We start from the raw sequence: 11,020 nt of genomic DNA on the forward strand, positions 1-11,020 counted from the left end.
CACTGACCCAAGTTGGCACCATCATTGCGCTCTTCCCTGGTGAGGCAGATCAGTCGCCGGCTTCTGGACGGCCACTCACTGCGGCTGCTGGCTGCTCTCGCTGGCTGCTGGCTACACACGATAGCCCATGGCAACCCACTGCCACAGGGGCTGCAGTCTACGCCGCCGGCGACCCGCGGCAGCCCAGCTCCAGGTTGAGCTGTTGTTCAGCATCTTAGCTGTGGAGGGCAGTGTCACTGGTCCTCATATGTGGGATCCGAACAGGGGCCCTCTGGCATCCCAAGCCAGTTCTTAACCAATGCGCCACTCGGCCGGCCCAGCAATTGCTTTTAATACAGTGTATTATAAATTCAAATTAAACGTTGTTCTAAAATATCTGTGAATTAGGGACTTAACTTAAAATGTATGTATAAAATGTGCCAATAACTATATTTCAATTAATCAAAATAATAATAGCTTATATTCTAGTGATTATATCTGTCTTTCCAAGACATTTTATATACATGGTCCATTCTGAGACCCACAGCAATGCGATAAGCTAGGTCCCATTACTGTTATCATTTTACAGGTAAGAAAATAAAAGCTCAAGATCTCCTCCTGGCACATCTAGTTCTCTTTTCACTATTCTACAAGGCAAGACTCAATAGTGTATGTAGCTTGAACACATCGGTGAGTATATTTCTAAGTGTTTTTCAATAGCAACCTATTTCAAGAATCTTCCTGCTCCAAAATCATTCGATAGTGTAAGGGCTGATGTGTTATCAATTCTTTGCTCTAGTTGCTAGGATTAATACGTTTTCCTTGACTTAGCATACATTTATTTGTATAATATGCTTAAATAATTGTTCTTTATATGTGTTACTAAAGTATTTATGGAATGATTTCAACCTATCACTTATTATACTAATAGTCACATGTATTATGTCACTTAATGCTCCTAAAATCTCCAGAAGAATGGGATTATCCCCCCTCTTAAAGGATGATATTAAATTCAATTCAACCCGAACTATAGCTTTTGCAGTTATGGCACTGACTCAGCCATCTTCTCAGGCTTCATGAAACAAAGTAGAGCCATAACAACAGACCACAGCCAGTGCATGGCACAGTGTTGGGCATATATTGAGTCTCAGTAAAGGTTTATGGAATGATTGTTGAATAATTGTCATTGCAATCTAGTTCCTTTATATTTTTGGACTTTACATAACATTATTCACCATGGTCAATTAAATAACAACGTGCAAATGAGATCTAAAAGGAAAAATTAAATTCCAAAAGAAAGAAGTGGATTCATTTATGGCTGTAATATATTTGAAACTCCTTGCAACTTTCAATCATTCATGCTACTTTCTTTATTTATCTTGACAAAAAATCTTTTGGGCTTAATATAGAGACTTTTGTGGACTTAAAAAATTATTCCCAATATGAAATACAAATTCTTTCTTTAAAATACTAGTTCTCCAACACCAGGGTCACTCTGTCACTTCCAACTTTACCTGATCTTAAAGTAAATACCTGAGAAGAACTTGAAAGATCTTTTATTCCATTGTAGAATATTAATTCAGAAAAAAAAAACTATTAAATAATAGAAGCAAGTTTAAACACATATTAAATATAATGAAATCCAAATGAACTGGTAGTATATGTGAATTCCAGCTTTTCTGAAGCTGTCACTCAGGTCAGCATTAGAGTCTTCTGTTCGGAGTGGAAGTTCTCAACCTACATCTTATCCCCATAAAGATAGGGGTGAAAATTTGTTGTCACACAGTCTCCTTCCTTACAAGTGGCTAGCTCTGTAACCACAGACAATTTATTTAGCATCTCTGAAAAATCTCAGTGTTTTCAGCTGCCAAGTGAGAACCGTACTGTCTCCTTGTCAGAATTTAAAAGAGATAATGTATGCCAAGGGATTTATTACAGTGTCTTTCACATGTTAACAGTATTCAGAAAATAGTAGTTTATAATAGTTGGCATCACACACTCCCATCACACACTCACATCAAATACATCAGGCTGTCACAGGGAGTCCTCCTAGTATTTTCTGAGCAACTAGAACATTGATATCAATATCAGGATTTGGAACTCAAAAGGTGCTGAATTCAAGGACTGATGTTTAAATAACTGATGAGTTAAGAATGGTGATTAGACAAGGGAAGGCTAGCCAACGATGGATGAATACATGGACTCTCTCACCTTGTCCCTAAAGATACTTTTTAAAAATGCAATAACTAACATAACTAGCCAGCCAGATGTTCAGGGTTATTACTTGTTTTTTTCTAAAATGTCAGCCCCTATTCTTAAATTATATTATCAGGGTGAATAATTCTTTGAGAGATTTGAAAAACCTAGGAAATGTAGAATTTTTTCTTTAGAGTATAAGGAACAATTATTGGGGAGACAAGTAAGTATTGCTAGAAAATAAATTTAAAATTACACTGATTTTATTTTGAGAACAAACAAACAAACAAACAAACAAAACCTGGTCCTAAAGATAAAGCCAAACAAATTTCTACCAAGCTAATATGAATTATTTGACAACATAGAGCCTGAATTAAATAATTCCTCAGGTATTTTCTAATTCTAATATTCTGTGTAAATAAGTTTAACTGGAATATGATCATCCAAATAACAACCAAATCTAATATAATTACATTTAATAGACCCATTTCATGTATCTATTGATAATTAAAATAAATAAGTGACTCTTAATACTGGTATTTTCATCATTATCCTAAAATACATCATAGTCACATATGTCTCGTGATCTAGAATTTGATAAATATGCTCATTTGTGAAAAATTATTCCTTCTTTTATAAAAAATGAATTTATAGTCCTCTGATAAAGTGGTATTATACTTATTTTTTATGTCTAAAAAGTGAAGCAGTGAAATAGGAAATAGGAAATGCACTTTCTCTTTCTCCTCCACATATCTTTGTATTTGTCCTAGTAAACTCCTATGGGAAACTCCCAGGTGAAGTCAAGACTTGGCCTAGATTTCACTTCCCAGTTAACAAAGAAAAAAGTTTGATATTTCATGCTGTTGGTAAAGGTGTGGGAAACAGGATATCTAAAAGAGTTGTCAATGTTCTGTAGCTATTGTCTCATTTTGGGATGAAAAAAAAAATGGAACAGGTGTCAATCTCCCATATGAAATTTTCTAAAGAATATTATTGTGATAATTTAATATTGGAAGAAGGGAAAGTGGCAGTAATAATAAAAGAGTTTTTGTTTCATATGTGCAGTTTCTAGTAAAAGCATTACAGAAAACTTTGTATTAACACGATCGGGACCTCAGAAAGAAAAGAAATGTTTTGGTCTCCAGATTTATGAAACACTGTTCTCCTGACAATTAGCCAACCCTCTCACAAGCACACCCACCTTATCTAAATAGGATTTTTGGAACAAATAAACCAATTATAAGGACACCACAAGTATTAGTCAGTGCCCTGGCAAGAATAGATGGCTCCCTCAAACTGGTGGAAAGAAAAAACAAAATATTTGGTTTTAGCTTCTCTATACCATATTGTCCTGGTTTCCTTGCAAACATGGTCCCATCTTTCCTCCTGTAGCAGGTGTGCCAAGCTCTTTGTGATCTGGCCATCTGTCCATCTATTCAAACTCTGGCCACTGCCTCAGACCCAACCTCACATCCCTCTGTATACAATATCCCCTCTTATTAGAATGCACTTTCCCTTTCTCTTCCACATATCTTTGTATTTCTCCTAGCAAACTCCTATGGGAAACTCCCAGGTGAAGTCAAGACTTGGCCTAGATTTCACTTCCCAGTTAACAAAGAAAAAAGTTTGATAATTCCTACCGATGACAAAGGTGTGGGAAACAGGTATCTTATGTTGATGCTAGAATATAAAATGGTACTACACCTTTGGAGGGAAGTCTAGTGTATCTACCAAAGTTAAAAGGCACAGACCCTTCCACTCAGAGGAATCATCTCCTGAGAATGAATCCTACAGAAAATTTTTTCCAGTGGGAAAATTGTTAGTGAAGTGATGTTTTACACCACCATTTTTTGAAATAGCAAAAAAACCCAAAAAACAAAAAACAAACAAAAAAACACCTTGGATATAAAATAAGTGTTTATCATTTGAGGACTGATTAAATAACTTTTGGTATATCTACCTAAATACATACCAAAATACTCTAAAATACTCTAAGTAATAACAAGGTAAGATATTCAAGATATATTATGTAAATCATACAAGACATACACACACACACACACACACATACACACACACACACACATACACTTTTTTTCATTTATGAAAAATAGATATAAAACATATTTCAGATGCTTGGATATACACAAAAAATTTCAGAAACATTTCAAAAGAAATTGTTAACACTGACGGCCTTTGCAGAATGGGCCTGAGAGAAGAGATATTTAAAAGTTAGTTTTTTCTTAGAGGTCCACAAAGGACAACTGACATTCAAAATATTACTTGAAGCATAGGTTAGGCGTTTTTTTGGTAGAAGGCAAGGGGTAGGTACCTGGCTCAGTCGTAGAAACACACCTTCCAACAGTGGGTGGGAGTTCTTAGGGAATAGTGAGGACAGCGGCTGATTTATATGTTCTGGGAGCAGAGAGATGTGGGTAGTCTTAGGAAGCTGAGGCCTGCTGTGAAGGTCATTGCCAACAATACGGCTTCTCAAACTTTAATGTACACTGGACTCACCTTAGGATCTTGTGAAAATGCAAATTCTGCGTTAGCAGGGAGGAGCAGAGCCCAAGATTCTGCATTTCCACAAGCTCCTAACAGATGCCTATGCTAGGGCCACACTGCCACACTGAAAAGCAAGTCTTTAAAACTTAGAAAATATAGGGTTTTTGTGTGGTTTGTGTCTTTGCACAAACATCACAAAAAATATCAAGCAGAGCCAGAAACCACTTGCTTTTAGAAAATCAAGCTGAGAAAAACAGCGTATTAAGTATGATGTTTGCAACATGTAGCTTTGCCAAAGCAATCTTACTGTTAAATGTCCATGACCAGCAGTTCTGCTTTTTGAGCCTCTCCATTGGTAACAAACGTCGACTTCTGGAAACTAAAGCATTGCCAGACTGAGGCAAGCTTCTCCCTTGCACTTCTCAAGTATTTAGTTTATTTGTTGACTCAGTGAAAGTATTTCCGAACATAGTGACATTCTTTCACATTCTGTGGAAGATTGAAGAATCCAAAACAAGTGAGAAGGAAGAGCTGCCATCTGCCACCTTCCCGTTCTGCCACAGCTGTACCCCACCCCCAACACATTCGGCAAAAATCAGGCTTTACGTCTACTCTAAATCTACGAACTCTCTTGGGTTGGCCACGTGGAGAAAGCCCTTTCCTCCATTGCATCCTTGTGAGTGCAATGTTGTGTGATCCAGACCACTGAAGGGCACTCGTGTCATCTCCCACGGGTTTGCCTTTAAACTTGGATCCCATAGACTTACCACCAGGATTTTAATAATGTGATATTGTAGAGAGTTTTGTATAAAACAAGACAGTACGAACTTATGGTAAGATTAGATGCTTTGGAGACAGATTGCTAGTTTCAAAACTACACTTAATCGTCTTCTTACCATGTGACCTGGGCCAAGTTACTCAACTATTCTGAGTCTGTTTCCTCATCTATAAAATCATGATAATAATATCAGTATCTATTTCATGAGATTGCTGTGAGGTTTCAAGGTCCCAGCATACAGTAATTATTATTCCTCTTAAATCAGTATTAGAATTGATTTGAAAATAGTGATATTTGAATATCAGTCTATTTATTTCTGAGTACCGACAGTATATTAGGCGCTGTGCTAAGAGTTAAGGCATTAAACAGAATCTCATATCATAAAGATGTTGCTTATCTCTGTAAAATACTTTAAATTCATGTGTTTGTTCTTTAAAGCAACGAGAAAGGAGTGTTTTTGGAGATAAGATGGGACGAGCGGTTCTTTTCCCCACTTCCCAACATCCATTAACATCTGGCAGAACTTGCAAGTCATCCTCCCTATACTTGCAAAAAGAATAGACGTTTAAGCAGGAGAGTGTGAATAAAAGGACTACATTGCAGAGTAAGTTTAAAGGAGCCAAAGCAAGATGAGGAAGCACCTTGGGACACACACAGATGGGGAGGGCTAGATGTGCACACGGAGGGAACAGTCTTCCAGAGCCCCGCAAGAGCTGCAGTCATGGAGGCAGACCGCCCTGGCAGGAGCTGCAGAGTACAGGTCCAGGGAAGGGAGTGGTGGGAGTGAAATGCCAGGTGAAAGTGGGACCTAGGGCTGGAAAGACCCTCAGCCTCCAAAGGCCAGTTTCCATGGTTAGAAAATCTGGGAGTCCTTGTCTTCTGGATTTCTTGGGGTTTGGCCTAATGCAGACATTCGTAGGAAATTGGAGGACCTCTTCCATTGCACCCCGCCTTAGCCTAAAGGAGGGGCTGCATTCTTCTCTGGCAAACCTCCTGCTGGGCCTTCCAAACCTCCAGGGTTCACTGGAATCTGGTGCTATTATTCCATCCTCTTTCTCATTAAGACTCAAGGGTGGCATTGGCTCTCTTCATGGCTGGTTCCTGGGTGCTTTGTCAACCATCTTAACCTACTTAGTTAATAGTTTCTCCATTAAATTATTTTCATTTAACCCCTTTTGAGTGTACCTTCTGCTTGCTGCCAGGATCCTGACTGAATCAGAGGTGCAATTTTAAAGCATTAGATGTTTCAAGTACCATGTAAAGGAGGGCAAATCATTATTGAGTTTCATCAGTGCTGAAGTTGTGGAAAGATCCACATTCTGTGTGTACTTAGTTGCAGAACGAGTAAGGGGATCAGAAATGTAAATGGACATATGTGTTAAATAAAGAGGTGCAGACCCAGAAAGAGCCTTTTCCTGCCTGTCCAGTCTGCTCTTCCCCACAGAGAGAAGGAATACAGATTATTTTAGCATAATGATAGCAACCAGAAGGTAGAAGTCTTTCAAAGAGACTGAGTGGAACATGGGAACAAATATATCTGTTTCTGAACTTCCTTATGTGTCAAGTGCCATGGAAAATATTGAGATAAAGTGGTTTTGTCATTTCACCATCCCATAATGAGTAGAGAGACATAGGAGTATGCTTGTCTTTCATCCATCTCAGAAGAGCGGGTATAAGAGACTGCCCGTAGGCATGGGAGTGCAGCTGCCTAGCACCTCTCTCCTACACCCAAGCCCTAAGTGATCTCAGATGTGGGTAAGACATTCTAGCACTCTGCTGTCCAATATGAATAGGGACAATTCCAGAAGTAGCAACTCAGTTCATTGGCCACAAAATTTCCAAGGCATTCTAGGAGGAGTAGGCAAAATGTATTTATTGTCTAGTTCTGCTTGAGCCTTCCTCCACTTAAATTTGGCAGTCTCTTCTAAAGAGTTTGAAGCCCTGAAGTGGGTCCCTAATGACCTCTGTCTATTATTTGGCCTACAGTAGAATTCTTGCTTTCCCCAAGGGGAGAGAGAGCAGAAGACATGTAATCATATGTGATTGGTATGAGTTTGGGAATGGATTTCTAAAGATCGAAACTGCTTAGGGATATGTGAAAGGTGTTAATCTCCCAGAAAAATGTGGTGGCACCTAATTTTACACACACATTATGGATAGCTTTGCTATGCTCTTGGTAAAGTCAATGGTTTTCTGCCTTTGAACATGAAAGGAAAAAGATGTTGGTAAGAACCCTTTAGGGGAACAGGAACGACATGTTTGCTTATGCTAAGTTATAGCAAAGTTCACTTTTATTCTGTAAATAAAGAGTTGTCTTCATAAATATCAGCTATTTACTTTAAAGACAGTTCTCTTCATAAAAAAATCTAATTAAACCTCTTTGACATGTAGATAAATGATGCAGTTGATTTAAAGATATATTAAAATGTCAAACTGGTATTTTGATTTCAGTAAGTAATCAACGATATTTTTCCTAGCACTAGACTGGCTCTTCTTTGCAAAGGGGGGAAATTACTACATGAAATAGGTCATGCAAAAAAACCCAAAAAAAACAACAAAAAAAAACAAGCATAATGTTTAACTGACTTAAGAGGATGGGAAAGGGCACACGTAAGCACAGAATAGAACGCAGCATTGTAATTTAGTTTATGATTGTTCATGCATTTTTAGAAATTTACATTTATGTTTCTTTTCTCTCTTTATCCTCCTGTGGCAGTAGATCTGTACATACTACTTTAAACATTGTGATGTACTTTGATCTTGTTTCAAGAGTCAAAGCTTTATGAAGCCTTTATGTATTTAAAGAAAGAGGCATAAAACTCAAGCATGTGAAACATTAAATTTTGTTTCCGTATATGAAAGATAACTGCCATATAAATATGGTTTATGATCCTAAAGAAACAGGAAATATAGTTTTTAGATTATATTTCAGTCTCTCAAAGAAATTTTAGAACTTCAGACCATTTGCTTCCTGGATATTTCCTGGGGCTCTCTTTAGGCCTGCGTTCCTGAAAGCTGTCAGCATGACACTCCGAATACCTGGTGCTCATGCCCTTGAGCTTGAACCCTTTGCGGTTAATATTTCAGATCAGTATGGGGAGCTAGACTGAAGGACAGTCATGTCCTTACTTCCTTTATCCTCTGCTAAAACCAACGTTGGTTAGTCCATCACCTTCTTTAATAGTAATTGCAATCATACTCTCCATCACATCCATCTCTCTGTCAAAATATGAGTGAAAATCAATTGTGGAGTTTCTAGAAATTTTCCACTCACTTCCATTTTGCTTCTTATATGCTGATGCACCTACTCAATATTAATTTCCTTCATAGTTAGACTGTGGAAAAAAATTGAATGGGCTTTTGTGGTATAAAACTAGCTATGTGACCTTGGACAAGTCACATCACTTTTCTTAGTATCATTTCTCATATCCAAAATAAGAATCTTTATCTGGAAGATCTCAGACAACTTTCCAGCACCACAATTCCTCAATGATTATCATCTCTGTAAAGTAGTGGTAAAGATTTATGTCAGTTGAAATTCTGTTTTATTAGGTTTAAAAAGTTATTTTATCCAACCTATATATTTTCATAGAATTTTATTCTGGAATTTTGATTCATCAGTAGTCAGCAGATGTCATCAGTTCATCTTCAGAAAATACCTTAATTCAACCACAAGAACTGGGATATATTTGGGGACTAAAATAACAAATAAGACATAGTTCTTGCTCTCAAAGAGATCGGGGGTGGGGGTGGGTTTAGGAGGTGCAGAGGTGCACATATAAAGGGTAGAGGGGATGTAACCAGAAAATAGAAGGTATCTCAGCAGAGGAAATGAAGGAAACAAAGTAATGAAGGTTTGATGACTCCTAATGTATTTAGAGAAAGGTAGAGAGTTTGTTGTGAAAAATGGCATTGATGTCATTCCCAGTAAATACTGATAGTGTACTCTCATACTTTAGCTGAAGAAGAAAGACCAAAAGTAAACCAGGCCCCCAAATAATAAAAGATTTTAAAGCTGGAAATTCATACAGAACACTAAAGTGATTTTTTAAATTGAGATATAATGGACATATGACATGTTAGGTTTAGGTGTATAACACAATAATTTGATATACAACATGTGATCAAACATACAGTGAATGTTTAAATAAAAAAAAATTACAGTAAGACACATTGCTATTAATCCCCCTCAGAATACTCCCCCTCACTTAGAACACGCTTGCTTATCCCATTGTTCTTGCCACTTTCTGAAGCAGTTCTGGAAGTCCTCTTTCGTGAGTGTCTTTAGTTGCACTGTCATTGCTGCCTCGATGTCCTGAATACATTCAAAACGTTTGCCTTTCATGGTCATTTTGATGTTGAGGAAGAGCCAGCTCGCATGGTGCCAGATCTAGTGTATAAGGTGGATGAGGACACTCTGTAATGTTTTTATTTGACAGAAATTGCCATATCAGAAGCAATATGGGACATGGAACCTTTCTGTGTGATCACAAAATACGGTAGATGCTGCTGCCAGAATGCCATCCAACAGAAAGTCAGGGATATTCAATACAGGAAGCCGCGTGTCGTATCTTAGTAACAGTGTGTGACAAGTTTCAACTTGTTTGGTGCAGCCTGTTGGGTGTGAGCTATGGTTGAGAGAAGGTGTGTTTTAATGTGTGCTGTAAATCATCCTCCATCATGACAATGCTCCTTGTCACACATCGTTTCTGCTATACGGCAATTTCTGTCAAATAAAAACATCACAGAGTGTCCTCATCCACCTTATTCACTGGATCTGGCACTATGTGACTTCTGGCTCTTCACCAAAGTCAAAATGACCATGAAAGGTAAGCACTTTGATTCGATTCAGGACATTGAAGCAACCATGACAGCCCAACTAAAGACACTCACAAAAGAGGACTCCCAGAACTGCTTCAGAAAGTGGCAAGAATGATGGGATAAGTGTGTTTGAAACAAGGGGGAATATTTTGAGGGGGATTAATGGCAATGTGCCTTTTACTGTAATAATTTTTTTTTATTTAAACATTCATCGTATTGTTTGTATATATTCACCTCGTGTGTATATACCAAAAAATGATAGTTATTTTTTAAAATTTTGTTTGAATGGTTATATAATAAAGGAAGAATAATTATATGAAGTGAGAAAAAGTAGTTTTATAATTTAATATTCATTTTAAACCAATGTTTCAATGCTGACCTCATTAGATCCTTTACATTCATATACTTAATTCCCCTTTGAGAAATCAGGCTTGTATATTACTATGCCTTTTTAAAACCTATTTATTTGGTTTAGGAATACCATTATTTCCTTCTCCAACACCAATGGCAGCCTATGTAATTGAAAGGAAATTGCAGCGAATGTTCCAAAAAAAAGTAACAGCATCTCTGAAAATGATCTTCTGTGGATTTACAATTAAATCCTGATTTTCACCGCTTTGGATGGAATGGCAGGGAAGGCTTGGGGTGACTGGATGACCTGATATCCATCATGATCCTACAACCTTCCTCCCCCTGTCTCTCTTTTTAAAATACAACATTGTGGTGAGATTAAAAAAAAAA

The 11,020-nt window shown here is 37.5% G+C and overlaps 1 protein-coding gene across 2 annotated transcripts in view; it reads left to right on the top strand.

Moving 5' to 3' along the window:
* Window positions 1-11,020, top strand: part of LOC109374890 (sodium channel protein type 1 subunit alpha) — a 147,647-nt gene that overhangs the window by 3,751 nt on the left and 132,876 nt on the right. Inside the window, exon 2 of one of the 2 annotated variants that reach the window (XM_019629851.1) lies at window positions 569-669. The exons of the other annotated variant lie outside the window; for it this stretch is intronic. The gene's annotated coding sequence lies outside the window, so the exon portion shown is untranslated. The remainder of the gene's footprint in view (window positions 1-568; window positions 670-11,020) is intronic. 2 annotated transcript variants of the gene reach the window in all.

Source organism: Hipposideros armiger, unplaced genomic scaffold (assembly GCF_001890085.2).
Source record: "Hipposideros armiger isolate ML-2016 unplaced genomic scaffold, ASM189008v1 scaffold_871, whole genome shotgun sequence".
Taxonomy (NCBI): Eukaryota; Metazoa; Chordata; class Mammalia; order Chiroptera; family Hipposideridae; genus Hipposideros; species Hipposideros armiger.